Here is a 20,797-nt window from a genome sequence, read left to right as displayed (position 1 = left end):
AGGGGTACGTATAATGAAATTTCGCCTCGATAAAGACCAGTGAGCCCGTAACACAATACTTGATGTTTCCTCCTCAACCCATATCCATGACACGCCATTAAACCATGCAAAAATATCAGCCGACACATCTTCGTTAACCAAATTAAGGTTAAGTCGGATATGAATTACGAGGTTGGTTAACATGATCATTCTCTGTTGATATAATATACTTAGTAGTGTGGTTTCAATTAATCAATTATTAATCTTTAGGTAAGATGTTCATAACTATCAATTTCAGAGTCAAATAATACCTAGGTAGTAGTAGTTTTCAAATCGTTAAAATTTTGAGCTGGTACATGAAATACGCACGTTCACGCTAATAGATTTAGATGTATCTTAACTTTGTTTATCTTATATTATAAAATTATATATATATATATATATATATATATATGTATATATATATATATATATATACATATATAAATATCCCCTTGGGCACTTTGTGGCTCAGACGTGCCGTATAGGTAGTTTTTTGTTGATCCTTTTTCACTTGTTGATCCGGAGGCCTTTTGTTGATCTAATGCCAGATGACCATATGTAAATGTTGCTCCGTTTTGAGCCACAACTGTCACGACGAGTAATAATAATAATTAAGTGATTTATACACGATTTTATACAAATCCACCTTTTTGGCATACGAGCACTTCTTGATCCAATTCAAACGGGCCAATCAGGGTGCAGCATTTGCCAAGGGCTTCCTCATTGGCACGTTTGGGCTACTACATTATGGCTACAGTAACTTAATAATGTCTAGCTAGTATTTCAAGAATAATAGTCTATCTAATCTAAATATTTATAGAAATCAGTCTGGAGTAACGTGACTCCAGATCAAACCTCAATACTTGTTATTTTTTGGACGGGAATCTTTTCTTTTGTAACAACGTTACTGAGCGAATAAAGAGAAGACGCAACGGCGGATCCAGGGGGGAGCGTCATGGAGGTCATGGGAGTCATGGGGGCGTCATGACTCTCCCCCCCCCCCCCCCCCCCCCCCCTTAGCCCAGAACTTAGGTAGACCACTAATTGAACTAAAAAATAATGAAACAGCAAATTTTTTTGCACGATCGGAGTGTTGGTGCAGTAGTATTAATTATAATTAAACATTGTTACTTAAAACATAACAGTTAAAGTACTATAACACTAAAAGCAAAATAGGTATTTTCAAAATACTTTTTCAAAATAAATTACCCTTTGAGTTTTTGTCCAAACCTCAGATATTTTATTTATTTTAGGTATATCAATCAATACATAGTATAGCATAGTACAGTCTGTCTGTCTGTCTGTTTGTTCCGGCTAATCTCTGAAATAGCTGGACCGATTTTGACGGGACTTTTTTGGCAAGTAGCTGATGTAATAAGGAGTAACTTACGCTACTGTTATTTTAGAAAAATAAAATAAAATTTCACGCGGACGAAGTCGCTGGGGCCAGCTAGTCTATAGATATACCGAGATTTAATGTTTAAGTTGCTATTATGTTATTGACAAAATTTTACTGTAATGTTTACTACATGCATATGAATATATATAAGGTACATATACCAAAATAACTATTTTTATAATTTTAGTCTGTCTGTCGGTCTGTTTGTTCCGGCTAATCTCTGAAATGGCTGGACCGATTTTGACGGTACTTTTTTTGGCAGGTAGCTGATTTATAAGGAGTAACTTAGGTTACTTTTATTTTAGAAAAATAAAGTTAAATTCCACGCGGACGAAGTCGCGGGAACACCTTGTTTTTAATAAAAACATCTTTTTTGTGGTACTTGAGAATGTTGAAGCCTGTTGTTTGTAATATTGAAATAACCGTTTTTTACTACTTGCATATGAATATAAATACGGTACATACACCAAAATAACATATTTTACAATTTTTGTCTGTCTGTCTGTTTGTTCCGGCTAATCTCTGAAATGGCTGGACTGATTTTGACGGGACTTTTTTTGGCAGGTAGCTGATGTAATAAGGAGTAACTTAGGCTACTTTTATTTTAGAAAAATAAAGTTAAAAACCACGTGGACGAAGTCGCGGGAACAGCTAGTGTATAATATATTAGAGATACCTACGTGTTTTTTTATTGATGACTAGCTGTACACGGGATTTCGTCCGTGTTGAATTTAACTTTATTTTTCTAAAATATAAGAAGTTAAATTCCACGCGGACGAAGTCGCGTGTACAGCTAGTTGTCGGTAGTCTAGCGATTTAGCTAGCACACTGCTTTGATTCCTGCTTGGTGGTCGAGGGTTCGATTCCTCGCACGCTGCAAACATTTGTATTCATGAGTATGATTGTTTGTAACGGTCTGGGTGTTTTCTATGTATAGATAATATATATGTATTTACGAAAAAAAATCTTTGTATTTATATCAGTACCCATAACATAATCTTCAGCTAGCTTAACTTGGGTCTAGATGAAGCTGTGTGAATTGTCCTGAGATTACTATTATTACTATAATAAATCTTTTCAAATCAGCCGATGTTTATTTTTGCCATAATACGTGCTGTTACCATGTGATAATATTACGTACGTACTTATTAAACTATTAACTTATTATTAAATTATTAACTATTTATACTGTTTTAAATGTGATGCGTTCATTATTTATATTTCCTTTGAATTAAAGACAAATGTATATATATATATATATTTATATACACTTGCACACTTAGTTGATCCAGCCACGATCCGTAGATATTGCTGATCCACTGTCTCTCTCTTTCTATCACTATCTTTGTATTCTAATATGCGATGTTGCCGTTCCGGCCGAGACCATGCGTTGTTGCCAAATGTATTCGTCGATAGTAGTAGATACTTATACTCGATATATATTTTTTCAACAATTTCCTGCAATAGTGAATCCGTATCGGCATTTTTTTTAAATGCACAAAGATTTTTTGGCTCTGAATATATTTAAAAATCATTTACTTGTGTGTTGATGAATTTATATACTAGTACATGAAGTACCTAATACTTGTTTTGATTTGAATAGGTAGCGATATTATGAATTTATTATACGTAATCTAAAGATTTTGACGAAATAAAAGTAATTAGTTATCTGTTAACCTTGACTTCATGCTGGCACCAGTATTATCAGATGATGAACATACTCTTCGAAAACTTACAGCAGAAATATCGTGTTTGGACTCATTAGATAGGTCTCGATGAATAGAGTTTAAAAAACTTAAAATAAATGGTAAATTAGAAATAATGTATAAAAACCCCTTACGTAAAATTCAACCACTTTAAACTTAATAATAATAATAATTAGGAAAAGAGAAAAGCTATACATGCACTGAAAGTAATTGATGCCTTCCACACAATATTTTCAGTACTAAACAACTCTGTTTGTTCAGTAAAAGTGTAAATACACTGGTAACCTTTAATCATATTTTATATGCAAACATTACATATACAAACACTAAAGTTTTATTTCAGAATAGCCAGTAGTTTTCAAGAAATAAGTCTTTGAAATTGTACGTGTAACTTATATATATACCTACTAGTTTTTTCACCATAACAAACAACACCAATATGACCTAGTTAGTAGTTTACCTGTGTACCAATTAATAATAATAGTAATCTCAGGACAATTCATACAGCTTCATCTAGACCCAAGTTAAGCTAGCTGAAGATTATGTTATGGGTACTGATATAAATACAAAGATTTTTTTTTTTTTTTTCGTAAATACATATATATTATCTATACATAGAAAACACCCAGACCGTTACAAACAATTTAATAATAAGTTAATAGTTTAATAAGTACGTACGTAATATTATCACATGGTAACAGCACGTATTATGGCAAAAATAAACATCGGCTGATTTGAAAAGATTTATTATAGTAATAATAGTAATCTCAGGACAATTCACACAGCTTCATCTAGACCCAAGTTAAGCTAGCTGAAGATTATGTTATGGGTACTGATATAAATACAAAGATTTTTTTTCGTAAATACATATATATTATCTATACATAGAAAACACCCAGACCGTTACAAACAATCATACTCATGAATACAAATGTTTGCAGCGTGCGAGGAATCGAACCCTCGACCACCAAGCAGGAATCAAAGCAGTGTGCTAGCTAAATCGCTAGACTACCGACAACTAGCTGTACACCCGACTTCGTCCGCGTGGAATTTAACTTCTTATATTTTAGAAAAATAAAGTTAAATTCAACACGGACGAAATCCCGTGTACAGCTAGTCATCAATAAAAAAACACGTAGGTATCTCTAATATATTATACACTAGCTGTTCCCGCGACTTCGTCCACGTGGTTTTTAACTTTATTTTTCTAAAATAAAAGTAGCCTAAGTTACTCCTTATTACATCAGCTACCTGCCAAAAAAAGTCCCGTCAAAATCGGTCCAGCCATTTCAGAGATTAGCCGGAACAAACAGACCGACGGACAAAAATTGTAAAATATGTTATTTTGGTGTATGTACCGTATTTATATTCATATGCAAGTAGTAAAAAACGGTTATTTCAATATTACAAACAACAGGCTTCAACATTCTCAAGTACCACAAAAAAGATGTTTTTTTATCAAATAAACAGTTTTTATTAAAAACAAGCTGTTCCCGCGACTTCGTCCACGTGGAATTAACTTTATTTTTCTAAAATAAAAGTAGCCTAAGTTACTCCTTATAAATCAGCTACCTGCCAAAAAAAGTACCGTCAAAATCGGTCCAGCCATTTCAGAGATTAGCCGGAACAAATAGACCGACAGACAGACAGACAAAAATTATAAAAATTGTTATTTTGGTATATGTACCTTATATATATTCATATGCATGTAGTAAAAAACGGTTTTTTCTATATTACAAACAGACACTCCAATTTTTATTAAATGTATAGATGTATAGATTATTATTTATTTATTCATCCAAAATAATACAAATTGTGTAGGATAACGTAATAGTAACATTACAGTAAAATTTTGTCAACAACATAATAGCAACTTAAACATTAAATCTCGGTATATCTATAGACTAGCTGGCCCCAGCGACTTCGTCCGCGTGAAATTTTATTTTATTTTTCTAAAATAACAGTAGCGTAAGTTACTCCTTATTACATCAGCTACTTGCCAAAAAAAGTCCCGTCAAAATCGGTCCAGCTATTTCAGAGATTAGCCGGAACAAACAGACAGACAGACAGACAAAACTTGTAAAATATGTTATTTTGGTGTATGTACCGTATTTATATTCATATGCAAGTAGTAAAAAACGGTTATTTCAATATTACAAACAGAAACTCCAATTTTATTTACATGTATAGATGTATAGATTAAAAAAAAGTAACAGTCATAAGGCTAGTCGTATGCCTAATATATATAATAATGTAATAAATTCATTTAAACAGAAATTGCGGGAACATTATTTAAATTTGTAACTTTTTTACTGTCCTTCTCCTTTTTTCACATCTTTCTGTTATATCCATATAGTTCTCTCTATATTTTCTGTTTTTCTTACTTTCAATTTGAGACTGTACTTATAATTTGATTATCGGATCATTATGTATTTACTTATATATAATATTTATACATTTATGGGTTATATTTACATATATATTTATGTATGTATACTGTTATTTTTTTATAGAAATGTATATTTTGTTTATCTTTATTATCTTTATAAATCTTTTTTTGACATTTCTTATTTATATTAGTGCACCGCCAATAATCTTTCTCTGCACCACTCATGGTTGCCTGGTAAATAACGCGGCAAAATATTAAGTCCGCCACATGTACAAATTTTTTTGTGCATTAAAGTTAAAGAAATAAAAAAATACAATACTGTTTAATGAAAATGCGTGTTGTCTAGTGCTTTGAGATGTATCAAAATAAGGTCAACAAAAAAGTCCGTGATGGTATATGTCTATCTCTTAAGGATAACCAACAATAACCATTTTTTATCTTTTACATTTTACGGGATTTTTTTTTATCGTATGTTTCCCTTAAAATCATGTAAACTATGTTATTATGTCATAATCTAAAGAAATAATAATATTTTATAGTGACATATCCACTATAAAATACCAAAAAGTAGCAATGTAATTCGTTACGCGCGAATCAGGTGTTATAAGGTCAAAGGTCGGTGCACCCCGCGTATTTGATAAATAGTGCTTCTCTGGATGTCTTTAAGAGAAAATGGCAGTATGTACGTGTATATGTACAAGTCCTTAAGTGTTAAGTTTTTCAAATGTACAATAAAGAATAAATATTTTTAAGTACAGTACTTACGTACATTAATATAATACCTACTTTTTACTTGTATCTATTGTTATCAAAATTAAATTATAAGTTCTTAACTTGACCACGACTATGTGACCCTCTCTTGGCGCCAAAACAAGTGAAAAAATGAGCAGCATACGACGACGACGCAGTACCTATAGAGTGGAGCAACTGCTTATTCAGTTTTATTCAACTATTTAGTCCCTCCACCGTTACAATGAATGGAGGCGGATATTACAATGTACGTAGCATTGCGAATATAAAATATCTAGATTAGGTATAATAAATTCATAATTCATAGGCCGTTACGGTATCAGAGCCAAAGTCTTCTTTCTTTGTTTATGTACTGTTAGATGCGACAGCGACTTTGTTTTTATATTACTATGTAATTATTGATATACCTAAAATAAATAAAATATCTGAGGTTTGGACAAAAATTCAAAAGGTACTTAATTTTTAAAAAGTATTTTGAAAATACCTATTTTGCATTTAGTATTTGAAATACAAAACACAAAACTATTTTTGTTTTTAGAGTGACATTTCTATGAATTCACTGTCGATAGCGAGCGGTGCGATGGAAAAAGATAACCGTTTATAAAAATATAATAAATAACCCTGGACAATTAACACAGACTGATACTGAACTGATATAAATAGATATTTTTATTTTGTAAATACATATATAATATACATATAAAACACCCAGACCGATGAAAACAATCGATGATCGATGAGTACAAATGTTTGCATCGTGCGAGAAATCGAACCCGCGACCATCGGATGTAAAGCGGTGTGACCACCGAGGCAGTCGAAATATATAAATAATCTTATGAATTTAATTTATTCTAATTTGTTTATGTGCGCGGGGTGCGGTGTACGGTGCTCCCCCTGCCTCCACCGTTGCTGGAGCTTGCATGTATGGAGCATTGCGAATATAAAATATCTAGATTAGTAAATTCATAATTGATAGACCGTTACGGTATCTATATATATTCGGATTAAAATAAGTATCGCAGTAAGGACCAGTATATAAAGTGATCAACACAATTAACTGATTTTTGAAATATATATACAGAGCCAAAAAGTCTTTGTGTATTCAAAAAATATCTAATTTGTTTGTGTGCGCGGGGTGCGGTGTACGGTGCAGGGGGGACCCTGCCTCCACCGTTGCTGGAGCTTGCATGTATGGAGCATTGCGAATATAAAATATCTACATTAGTAAATTAATAAATTCATAATTGATAGACCGTTACGGTATTTATATATATTCGGATGAAAGTAAGTATCGCAGTAAGGACGAGTATATAAAGTGATCAACATAATTAATTGATTTTTGGAATATATTCAGAGCCAAAAAGTCTTTGTGTATACCAAAAATTTAGCCGTTCGGAGCCATTCAGTCACGAATTATTAGTAAAAAAAGTGTCGAGTATATCGTACTATCGACGAATATATATGGCCACATCGCAAAATAGAATGCGACGTTGCCATACCGCCTGAGATATACGCGATAGGAGTCAAGTTATTCAGTGCAAAAGGTGGAATCAGCAAGTGTGTAGGTTGTGGCGTGATCAACAAAGTGCCCAAAGAGGTGTTTATATATATATATATTTGTTTCGTTCTGACAACAATGTTGCTGATGTTTTAGTATATACATTTATTTCATATTCTTTATCAAATATTAATAGCGAGAGGTAATCCTCTCGCTATTCTGACTGGTTTTGGGAATTTTGGGAATCAACGTTAGTGGGAGAAATTTAAACGTTAATTAAGAATAAATCGAGTAATCAATGGGTACGTAAATGTGGAGTAGGTAATCCTGCGAACAAATTGGCTGCCCAGAAGAGATACGGTACGAGCCCTGGAAATTCGCTTTGAATTATTAATACAATACTGTAACAGCAGCGAATTGTAAGCTCCTTAGCAAGGGAACTGAATAAATATTGGTGAGCCGATAGTGGAAGCCGCCCAAAATACAAATAATACAGGATATGCTGATAGCTATATAGATACTAGATAAAAAATTCATCGAATAAGAGATTATGGATTATGTGAAACTAAAATGTAGTTTCAACGTATCAAAGACGTGAGCTTAGTTACTCTTTAAATAATTACTCCATTTAAATTCTAAGTACTAACAGCATTTCATCGAAGATTTTATTCTATATTGTTTATCTATCTTTGTTTCAACGTTTGAGGTAAAAAGTAAGAATATTCAGTTTTCGAGTCTTGTCTAAGAAGATAAAGTCTTCCCAAAATTTAAAGCTATCTAACATTTTCCGAGTAATAAAAGAAATTATTATATTTATATTTTTACTATATCACTTCGTGCCGGGTCCTATTTAATAAAGACTTTAAAGTACTTACTTCAATGTCTTATCATTCTTTTATAATACATCTCAAGATTTTAATAAGTTTCGAAGAATTGAATTCCTTATCATAATCATAATACATTATTCTAGAAGGTACGTTATTTTAGGTTATTTTATGTCTGCTGACTGATCGGAAGAGTATTACTAAATCTTTCACATTACAATATATTTTTAATCTTAGAACGTCTAATGACGTGTCTATGAACACGATTTCAGTTGCCTAAAAACGTAATATGCCCTTTCTTATTCTATTAACATCAAATTCAACTTCGAATATACACTCCCACCATACACAGTGTAATCAAGCACCTACTTTGACAATATCATAGGGTTTGACGTGCGAATACGTATAGATAGACATTATTAATAATTCTGTTAATCAAGATGGATAACTAAGATGAGATTGTGTTAGAGCTAACACACTGAAGTTATTAATACTGTTTGGTTATATAAACCTCAAGTCTAATTAGTTTCTGGAGTACAAAATCAATTAAATGGTACTAATGGAGTTATTGGTTCCCCCCAACCGCAACCTCAAGAAATGTTCTACGAGTATTCAAAGGGATTCTGGAACCTCCAGTAAGAAATATCTGGTAAATTAATAAATTCCTTTTAGTACCCTTGCTGGTATATCAGTTTCTTAAGTGGCATATCATATAAGTTATCTTTGATTTCCATGGTAGATCAAAGAGTAACAAAAGGATACATTCAGTTTTTGTCCTTAAACCAAATATTGATGTTATTTGCAATCTTATTGTACAGAGTATTATTGAGTAGAAAAGGACATAGCATTAATACTTACAAATGTGTAAAAATATATTCTGATGATAAGAGTGAATAGCCAACAAGATTAACGATATTATTTAAATCAATATTTGATATAATGCCTTCTGGATATTTATACTGGATCCTATACTAGCAACCCGCCCAGGTTTGTACGAGTATTTAAATTGATTGGCAGAAAACTAAGAAATTGTACACTCTTGTCTGGGAACACTCTGTTAGTGGATAAGATCCACATGAAAATATATCAAATATTTTTTGAGATTATCGCGAACAGACAAACAGATGCGGCGAAGGATTATTTATTTTATTTTATACTAGCTACCCGCCCCGGTTTTACATTGATATACATATAAACCTTCCTCTTGAATCACTCTTATATTTTGCTGGATACTGCATTAAAATCCTTTGCGCAGTTTAAAAGATCTAAGCGCACAGACAGCGAAAGCGACTTCATTTTATCTTACTTATATGTACAGTTAATATGCTAACAATATCTAGAGTATTAGTTCTGGTTTTGTATTATTAAAAAGTATTTAGCCTGCAAAAAATTTACAAAGATAGCACGGTATTACACAAAATTTGTATATTTAACTGTGGTCAACTCAAGATGTAGGTTATTTTGTCGGGTAAATAAAAAATAAAATATACTTGCAATTAAGAAAAGCAGATTTAAATGTAATGTTAGTATAGTTTTAATTTATTGAATGATTTTTAATAACTAATACTTAGTTGTAAAGAGGATTATTTATATATGATATTATTTCATATCATATATGCAAAAAATATTACTTTCGGACATACACTATAAATTACCTACGTTAAACACTAAAAATTGGTTTAATTTGGTAAATAATATTATTATAATATTTACAGACGATATCGTGATGGGTTTTAAAACAATATACGAAAAAATATATTTACGAATATTATATGACTATATTAAGTTGAAAAGTTTTATAGAATTTTACAGCTTCTTTAAGATAATTTAATTTATTATGTAGGCGTAGCTTATTGGTTTAAGAGACTAGGTCAATTTCATAACTACTAAGCATATTAATTAGTTTAATAACGTCGAATTAAATTACTATGTTAGATAATGATTTCTTCAGTATTTAGTTTTATTAGTTAAATTATGGATATTAAGCTAAATATTTTTAACAACAAATCTCAAATTTCCTTTTATTTATGCAATTGTAAGTACAGAAGCTAAAGGCTTAGATTCTATCTGCTTATCCGTAAGAAGTAGGCAGATAGATATTTCAAAGATTGTATAACAAGACAAGAGTATTAGAATATTGCAAACCCTGTGTTGTTGAGTTGCTGTATAATAATAGTCAAATAGTAATTTATTGAACACGTGAACTCAGCAAAAATTCCTTTTGCACAAAAATAAATTCTTAAATAAAGATTTTCCTTCACTGTAACGCCAATAGTTTCAATAAATATGACTTCTGTGCCACTTACGCCTCTAGTGAGGGAAGATTCACGCCACTGGATTCAGACCACGTACGAAATGCACGTAAACGTCTGCCTTTCGTATTATTGATACAAATAGACATATCAATTGTTTAGGACAAGGAGAAACAACAACGTGGCAATGGCAGTAATTCTTCGGACGGAATTTGGGGAGCGTTATGACCATGATATCTGTGGGATAAATGTTGTCATAATATTGAATAAGATTTTTACGCACTACGGAATGTATTGTTATTGTCCTTTTTGGTACGTATTGTATCTCTTATGTTACTTTGTCAATTTACGTATTATTCGTCCAGATTATTTTATTTAATATAAGTACACTTTGATGACTAGTTTATAAAACCAGCAATATGATGATTATACTTATCTCACCTTGACATGTACAATGTTTTATATTATACAGATAATCGTAATTTGAACTCGTTATTTTGGTTAATTAGTTTGTTTTCAGCGTGTTCATGCATTTTATTAGTTCAGGATGGTTGTAATAATATTATTATATTATTACATCCTTTCTATATTAATCCATAAAATTTAATATTTTGGAAGCAACTCATGTTTCATGTTCATGCTGAACAAAACACTCTCTAATTAAATTATTTTATTGAAAATTATGTATATGTAACAACTAAAGATTTGTGAAAGGAGACTACGATCTCATTTGCCGGCATTTCTCTTTGAGATGTTTGTATTCTATTTATATGTTAAGGTTGTTCAACTCCGCAATGGAAAGAGGACGGGGCTGGTCGGTTTAAAATCTTTTTGACTTATCATTTTGAACTTTTTACTGACTTCTTGGTATTTAAGTACTTACTTGCTTAGTGAATATTAACTTAGGTGGATTTCTTTAATGCCAATAAATATAATGCTGAATTATATAATTAGTAATGATTTAATATTCGTCACAATTTGTATGCTACTAAATTCTAGATAGATGTATTCTTATAATATGTAATTTAAAATAAAGTGAAATACTTCTCGACTATTAAATACTTATAATACAACTTTAATTTAAAAACCTATATTTCGTACACTTATTCAATTGATTTCAATTTTAAAATTTAAGTTTAAATTTACTTTAGGAAAGTGATAGTATTGTTGTAACATGTTTAGAACAATAACAATAATACAATATATTTCAAAATGTTCTAACATACTTCTAAATTTTATCTTTTCCACTACAAATGTTACGATTACTTTTAGGTAAATTGTATACCATTTAAATTGCAGTTAAATATCTAGATTCGATATTCATGTTTTCTCATTCTCTGGTTCATAATCTTAGATTAAACAATGGTCCGTAGTTATTTACGTTCTATAATACTCCTATGTCCAACAAATGCTAAAAGTGAAGGATGTTACATGTTAAATACAAAGTGTGTCGGAGTTATTTGGTTGATACACAATGGCCTATACACGAATAGAGCGACGACCAACCTCCTCCGTAGTCCGTTGAACCAAACACGTTGCAGTTAACACAAAAAAATAAACAACTCACTATGTCAGATAAGTATGATCACTTTATTATAACAAAAGTATGTGGTTAAAGAAAATATATTTGTTAACTTCAGATAATTTTCTGTTAGAAAACAAGTTTTTGTATTCGTAGTGTCACGTATAAGTTAGAAGCGATCGCGTCACACGCGTGCATCTGGCGTGCCGGCCGGCGCAGAACTGGCTCTCTGGTTCCATTCCGTACAAAACTTTTAAGTCATGGAGACGGCAAAGCTATGTCGCGCCTCTACAACTCACGCACACAAATGAATCCAACACCCTATGCACAAACACGAAAGCAAGCTTCCAAGTTCACTAAATAAACGAACACCAACACAAGCGCGTGCCAACACCGTCTACCCCCTGTTCATGAGACACCAGAGCAGGACATGTATATCAACAATTCATTCCAAATTTCAAGTGCGAGTGAGAGGCTAATACCGCAACAGATGTATATCATTTTACGCAGGTAAGTATCGAAAATGTTGTGTGTGAGACTGAGATGGAAGACAAATTTAGCGTATGGAACGCCGGTTGAGTGCGAGCGGGTTGGAAACTGTTCAAGTTACCCACTGTACATTCCTTCCTGATACTAGCGGGCCGCCGTCGTCGTACCTTTCGATCGTTCAAGTGGTAGATGTAGCTTTTAGGGTTGACACCTGATTATTGATAAATTGATAAGAGATTCATATATTCATGAGTAAGTAATAGTCTCTAGAATCGGCGTAAAGCATGAGACGAGTTATTAAAATAGATCTGACTGACTAGTCAGATCTATAATGTGCTTTTAGTAGTCTGTCTCTGCGCTTTTCTCACAAGAGATCTAACATGTTATAAATTGACAGATTTCAGACATTAAACATATTAGAAAAAAAATATTATAAAAAATTACTAAAATTAATATTAATTTATAAAGGTCAAGTTCAAGCTATGTAATATTATGTTATCTGTGCTAAAGCTAAAAATACAGATATTATATAGCGCACTCTCTTTCTATATAATATATAACTATGTTTTACTTATAAGTATATTCCCATACTCGTATTTACCTATGGTAAATGTTACTTTTATATTTACATTCTTATATTGTTCATAGATTTGTAATATGTTTTTAAGGTAACAGTTCTCATATGCAAGTTCCAATTTAGAAAAAACTTAGGATCAATGTCAAACCGTTATTCATAAATATATTTATTATAGAAAAAAAAAATATTTTTCCTCTTGAAGAGCTTTATAGTTCTAGTGATATATTTGATAATAATATTTTATATAAAGATTAGTAAATATGCTATAATTTTTACTTAATTGTATGAATGAATAGGTACTATGAATATTACTACATACTTACTATACTACATACTTTCTTCAATTTAATTTAAAAAAAAGGAGACACAATATAATATTGTGTATTAGTTTTTTTACTTGTTCTTAAATATACCAAATAAAAATTGTACGACAATTAACTAGGAAATAAATGGGTAGCAACCCTATGTTAAGATGTCACAAAATAGCAGGTAGCAATGCAAGACTGGCTGTAAAATTTTGAACGTTTTTTGCACCATCGTCTTGCTAGATTCTTTTTAGAGCATTCTGTCTTTACACATCTCCACTACGTATTGTTGCTAATAACAAATACATATATTATAAAAAAAACATTGGAATAATTAAGTACTATCTCTATTCACAGTCTTTTTGTAGAACTTCAAATGGGTCTTAAATTTAATTATAGTCCATAATTTCTTTGTTGTTCTATGTTATTAAATAAAATGTATTAATTTTGTTTGTTTGGTCCTTTAATTATAATTAGAAAATAACTAATGCAACAGAACATTTAAAACTTTAGTTCTTATAATTAAGACAGTATATATAGTACATGCATATTTTATACAATCAGTAATTGGTAGGTACTATTTTTTATATGCACCAACATAGAAGGACGTGAACAATATTAAAAATAAAAATAAGTAAAAAAGGCGGTCTTAACGCTAATGAAATCTCTTCCTGACAACCTTCGTTTGTGTGTTTTCAACACAGTATTTAAAAAATATATATAGTAGGTGCCGCATGAGTGGAAATAAGTAATTAATTACATATATATGTACACTCAGTCTAAAAATGATGAAAGCTATGAACATTTGTTTATATCGTAGAAAAAGCTGTGAACAAGTACATTTCGTAATGTTTCTATACGGTCAAATGGTATAAAAAATATATTCACGAGCGTAAAGTGTAACACTTCCACGAAACTGAATACCAGTAGTAGTGTTGGTTCAGCGGGCTGATGCTAATGCGCCTCGACACCGTATCACAATATACAGTTCCCTTCCAAGTAGGTAACACACAAATTAGTGTAGTATTATGTTTCCGCCTCTACATCTCGTACCTTTTTCATTCTTCATACGAAACGACAGGCCATTTTGCGATCTGTACTTTAGCAGCCGTTGATTCCGACTAAAACCCTCTTTGGATTCGCGTTATCAACTCTGTTATCCTAATCACGATAGACGTGGCGCTTAAAAAACAAAAACATGTAAAATATGACGTGTTTCTGACATTTTGACACGGGTAAAGTGTTCGTGGTACATTTCAATATTGTTTCCAGACTATGAAATCATGAGTGAGTTACTGATAAATGATTTCAACAAAAAAAAAAACACTTTTTGTACGTAGGCAAGTATGTTTTATTTCAGGAACAGAAATAAAATTTGCGTAAATATTACTTTGGGTTGGAATTTTGTAAACTTACAGCGGAATATGCGCACAAAGGGAATTTATAGAGATATTTTATTTTTTTATTCTTGTTGGGAGTCCGCTAACGTTAAGAGATGGGTTATAATGAAACCAGGCTTTACAGCATAATATTATCGTTACTAATATTGAAAATGTTGATTACTTTGATAAAAAAGACTATTGTAGTATTTTACATAAAAAGTTAGTTATCATGTGTTACATACTTTTATGTAACACCTGCTAACATACAATAACATTTTAAGAAATATGATTTATATACAACAGAAACACATTTTTTATTTTGACATTTTTAAAGTATTATATAGAATGGTGCACACGCCTGCGCTAATGGTTAACGCTGGCGGAGCTCCAGTGTAGAATAATATGATGAGGATGAAGTCAGGTCAGTCATTTCTCATTGTTCCACTGGGAACCGCGTGGAGGCTGGCGCGAAAATATGCATTGCTAGTAAAGGGGCAACTAGATCTCATTACTAACAATCTTCATATCTCTACTAAATTAGTTCTATAAAATGAGTTTGGTGCAATATTTTAAACGAATAATAATTTGTAGTCATTTATTAACGTACGTAGGTCTTACGTAAGTAGGGCCGTACACCCTAAATATTAGTGTTTATATAAACAACTTGCTTGTTATATAATACATTTAACACAGATTTGTACCTACAAACTCTGGTTATAATTGTTAAAACAATTAGCTTTACCATATAACCTCCAATTGTTATGACACAACGCGTCGTAGACCGTGCAAATGGAGTGAAAAGAGGCCTTCTGACTCCATAAGCGCGAAATAATGACAACGTATTGTGGCTCCTTAGGATCAAGTAAGTCGCTATTATATTTCTCCGTAGGAACCTCACAATGGGTACCAGAGCTTTGCTGTCAGCGATACAATAAGCAGCTGTTCTTGCTTTATTGTAAAGTACCTGCGAGCTAGGTAGACGGCCTGTCTTAAAGATTGGCTGAGTACTTATACGCTATATTCTATGTCTTCTTTGTATTGAGCAGTAAGCAACCTGTCATATTTGAAAAAGCAATATTAGACGTAGTGGACGTAAGCTTGCTATTCAATTCCAAATTTAAGTATCATAAAAATATGAGGTGTATTCTGTTATTTTAGTAAACAGAATGTAAGTTTTACATTCGTTTGAATAGACTTCACGCATTCAAATATCAACTATTTATTGAAATAAAGTATTACATATGCTCTTTTGTAAAATGGAAAGCCTTTAGTAATTTAAAGTCGACATTTTATATTTGGCATTTAAATTTAGTGTCAGAAAGCATAAGTGTATGCCATTTTTTTATAACCAACATTTATTTCTTAATAATGAATGAATATCAGGACTTATTTTATACAACACCCGTGACTTCGTCAGTCTATGTCAGTCCTAGCACAGATAACATAATATTACATAGTCCTATTGATATGTCAAAATCAGTTCAAATAACGGATCTTTCGTTTAGACGCTTATTTGTGAAAATATACTAAACAGAGAGATAGATAGTTACACTATCGTATTTATAACATAAGTATGGAATATTCTTGAAAAATCACATATGAACAAAGACGTATCTAAACTGCAAAATCACTTTAACTAAATCACCAATCATTCAATAAATCGAAAATCTTATCATTCGTAAGCACTAAGTATAGGATTTTTAGTATGCAAAATAATATATTATATAATAATAATAATGGACTGAATTATAAAATACGTTTGGCATAACAAAATTACCACGCACATCCGTGAATATATCCAGAATACGAAATAAACAGAAAAGTGGTATTCATAATTCGTCCATATATGAGTAGAGCAATCGACAGAATGGCAGGTTACGCCGTGGTCAAAAAGCTTCCAATAGTCTGCTCGACGACCATCCAGGACATAATGGGAGCAATAACAAAAGCGAAGCAAGCTTACCATTGATTTGAGTTTCATGTTAGGTGCAAAAAATATGAGTGCCTTTGTGTAATATCCGCAAGTCCGGCCACAGCATGTCACTCGAAATACGGGACCTGCATGCTCTATAACGGCGAACATGATGGAATTATTGCTTCACGACACGTGAATACTAAAGAACTATTCTATTGTCGAGTGCACAGGCAGTTTACTGTAGATAATAATAGGTGGCAGGGTGATCTGTAATACATTGGCAGCGAAGATTTAATTTTATTCCAAAATTTATCATGCATAATAATGAATATAAGGATACATTTCAATCCATATATAAAAAGCATAACATATATTGTGACATTAACTATTTGAATGTTTAGATCTGCATAATAAATATTTTTTTTAATTTCAATCTATAAAATCAACTAATAATATACAGCCGGCTTAGTTATAATTAAATTGGTGTAATAATTACAATATATTCTTTTAATAATGTCGCATACAATGTTGTAGACCGACAGTCTCTTTTTACTATAATTAAATGGCATTGACAATTATCGCAACAGCACATACTATTAGTGAAAGCTATATTACCATTCTATCATTATCCATAAAAACATAGAAAAGGCAATAAATATTGTTGAATTATTTACATATAAAGTGAACACAGCTGGATTAGTGTTTGCAAACAACTGCAGGGAACAGAATAGTTTACGAATTAATCTACAGGCTGCAAAGAGCTATTTGGACAAGGGAGTTAAACACTTGTCTCTTTTCGTATTTCCTACTTAATAAACGTCCAAATGTCGAGTACGTGGGTCAGACGTTACTAATGCTAACTCGACAGTAGTCTGACGGCACACTGTGGGCTAAAAATGATAGAGTTGCTTCAGTTGCAACACTTGGCGTTTCACTGAGTTGGCAAATGGAACGGAAATAGCTTCATTGCATATTAGATAGAATTCATCATATCAGCTCTATAGTATCTACTACATTTACCAATATTTTAGGAAATGCTTTCTTTTTAAATTAGGTCAACTTTTTTGATTGCAACAATTTATTCCGGAATCATTAATGTACTTAAGGGCAGAGTATCATAGTCTGTAAAGCCTATTTAATATATATTCAATATACCATGTACAATCTATAGGTAAATATTATAAATCAAAGTCATTCTGTTAAACCATGATATGGTCTTCACTATCAATGCGATATTTTTTCTCGAATGTCGTATATATAATACATGTATAATTATGGTAAACCCACATATGACACATCATGACATAATATTAAATATAATATTATGTCATGATGGAATACTCGGTAAATTATGTGAATGTATATTTATTAGAATCATCATCGATCGATATATGCCTATAAATTATAATATGATAAATCATATGTATACATCGATGACTTTTATATTTGGATAAAATAGTAACTTTTCATTGTAATTTACTGTGGGTATCCAAATTGGATGAGTATTTTTGAAGATAATTGTAGATTAATTATAGCAATTAATCATACCTATAATACAACACAAAAATATTAATTGAAACTATAATATTAATCTAATTTCATTCAGTTTATATAACTATATATATACCACAGGTGGATATTCCCATAATATTCTCCTACAATAACCGTGAAAATATAATGAAGAGTCAATCAGGTTTAACTGAAATCGAATTGAGTTAGTAACTGAGTATAATCAATCAGGCATCAGAGTTATTGTTGTGATTTGTTGCGGCGCGCTGCCACTAGGCGGTACGAATGACTCTCTGAATATAAAACCGAGTATTTTTATGGTATAATATCGATATGTAATCGATTTTTCATAAACTAATAGTCGCATAACATCATGACTTTTATCATGGAGTACATGGTTAAAGGTTATTGTCAACTGTTGATATTTTGGTGAACGCAATACTTCAACATTTAAGTCAGCCAGGGGACAAACCAACAGAAAATAATAATTGATTATTTTCCCACAACCTTAACTGTTGGGCCCGTTGGCATGTGGGTCCTTATTTTTTTAGCTAACCAATTGGTCTTCTTATTTAATTTGTGAATAAAAAATTAATACTGATACTTATACTGATAAATATAAAATTTGATTATAATTCGATTAGAAAAGTAACCGATATTGTCGTAATCGATTATTTTTACACATCCTTATTGGACGGCCGTGTTTCGAAACCCGCGCCAATACTCTGAATCGGTCGTTCCACGCTAGCCATTAGTTTGATTAGCTCCATCGACCCACGCACGCTGATTGTGAGAACGTTTGGCTTTGATTGATTCCTCAAATGGCACAGTTTCGGATATCACTTTATTCACATCGATACATTGTTAATACGGTTACGGTGCAACTCTATCATTGTTAATGCCAGCTCTATCGGTAGATCTATGTGGCATGACAACTTTGTTTTATATTCAGTAATATACTCTTGATCTTTACGATATACTAATGTGCATAGATATTTTTTAATTTAAATTGATATCTATTAAGTATGATAAGATACAAAGACAAGTAGTAAGTATGTAATTTGTATAAGAAAACAAAGACTCCGATCGGCAAAAATTATTATGAGAGCAACAAGGGAGTAATTCTCCTACTCCTTAATTCCTTATACTTTTAAATAATTGAATTGATTTAATAAATACTTTTATGGAATTTAACTTTACATATAATCCGACTAATACAACCAAATAGGTACACATAATGAAACAATGTAGAAGTATACATTATGAATTATACAAGCTTGAGTATAATTACCGCTGAATAATGTAGGTTTTACGATCTATAGAATTGGACAGTGATATGGGTTAGACGCTAATCTAGTGTACAGGTTCGTAGTTTCATTGTCGGCAATCAATCGATGCAGTTTCCCCAAGTCCTATTTTGGGAAATCGCGAACAGTAACCTAACCGTTCACCTTATACAGCCAAACTACGTTTCAATGTCAATGCGAGGTAAATGTGCCCGGTTGAAACGACATTCTCAACAAATGTGCGGGGTGAAGTCGGGGTGGACTTGACAAAAACTCGGCGAATAAAAGGGAATGTCGTGACGACCAGAGACCCCGCATAAGACGCCCGCCTGAATGACGATGTCATGTTTATTTGGCTTAAAAAGGGAGGCACACTTTCTTACCTTTACACTATAGAGGCATGTTGCTTGAAAAGCATGTGACAGTGAAGAGGAGCTTGCATATAAATGTTTAAGAGCGATAAGATGGGTTGACTGGGGTAAACGGTTTTAAATTTCCTATCCGATATTCTTTGTTTGATAGGGTATATATATGAAAAGATATTTTGTGTATCCTTCTATGTTATATTACAATAACAATAACTAAACAAAATTCACATAACGCTATTTAGATCTAAATTAAGGGCTTGTATTAAGGGCTCTATACAACTGATATATAACATAAATAACTCTAAAACATTTTTTTTTTATATTTACATGCATAGATATAATATACATGCTACAAAATTTACGCAAGAGGCTAGATTCTAGAAACTAGTGAATATTTTACTATTTGTATTTATAATCAAATCAGTATTTTCCTTTGTTACTAATCAGATCTCCTCAATACCTTCCCAACATAAAACTCCAGCCGGTACCATTTGTCGATAAACTGGGGTGGTAATACAACCGAACAGAAGGTAATGTTTAATTTTTGTGAAAAGAACTTCGGTGCTAAATTAGTTTTCGTTCAATCTGAGATACGTGATCAGGTT

At 31.8% G+C, this 20,797-nt stretch overlaps 1 protein-coding gene across 3 annotated transcripts in view; it reads right to left on the bottom strand.

The window, feature by feature from the left end:
• Positions 1–20,797, bottom strand: part of LOC131840953 (semaphorin-2A) — a 159,216-nt gene that overhangs the window by 121,555 nt on the left and 16,864 nt on the right. For 2 of the 3 annotated variants that reach the window (XM_059189172.1, XM_059189173.1), the window contains exon 1: positions 12,346–12,581. The exons of the other annotated variant lie outside the window; for it this stretch is intronic. The gene's annotated coding sequence lies outside the window, so the exon portion shown is untranslated. Of the gene's footprint in view, positions 1–12,345; positions 12,582–20,797 lie in introns of those variants that run through there. 3 annotated transcript variants of the gene reach the window in all.

This window comes from Achroia grisella, unplaced genomic scaffold (genome assembly GCF_030625045.1).
Source record: "Achroia grisella isolate CSIRO2021 unplaced genomic scaffold, CSIRO_AGI_Agris_v1 utg152, whole genome shotgun sequence".
NCBI lineage: Eukaryota > Metazoa > Arthropoda > Insecta > Lepidoptera > Pyralidae > Achroia > Achroia grisella.
This window is presented reverse-complemented; position numbering and strand designations above follow the sequence as displayed.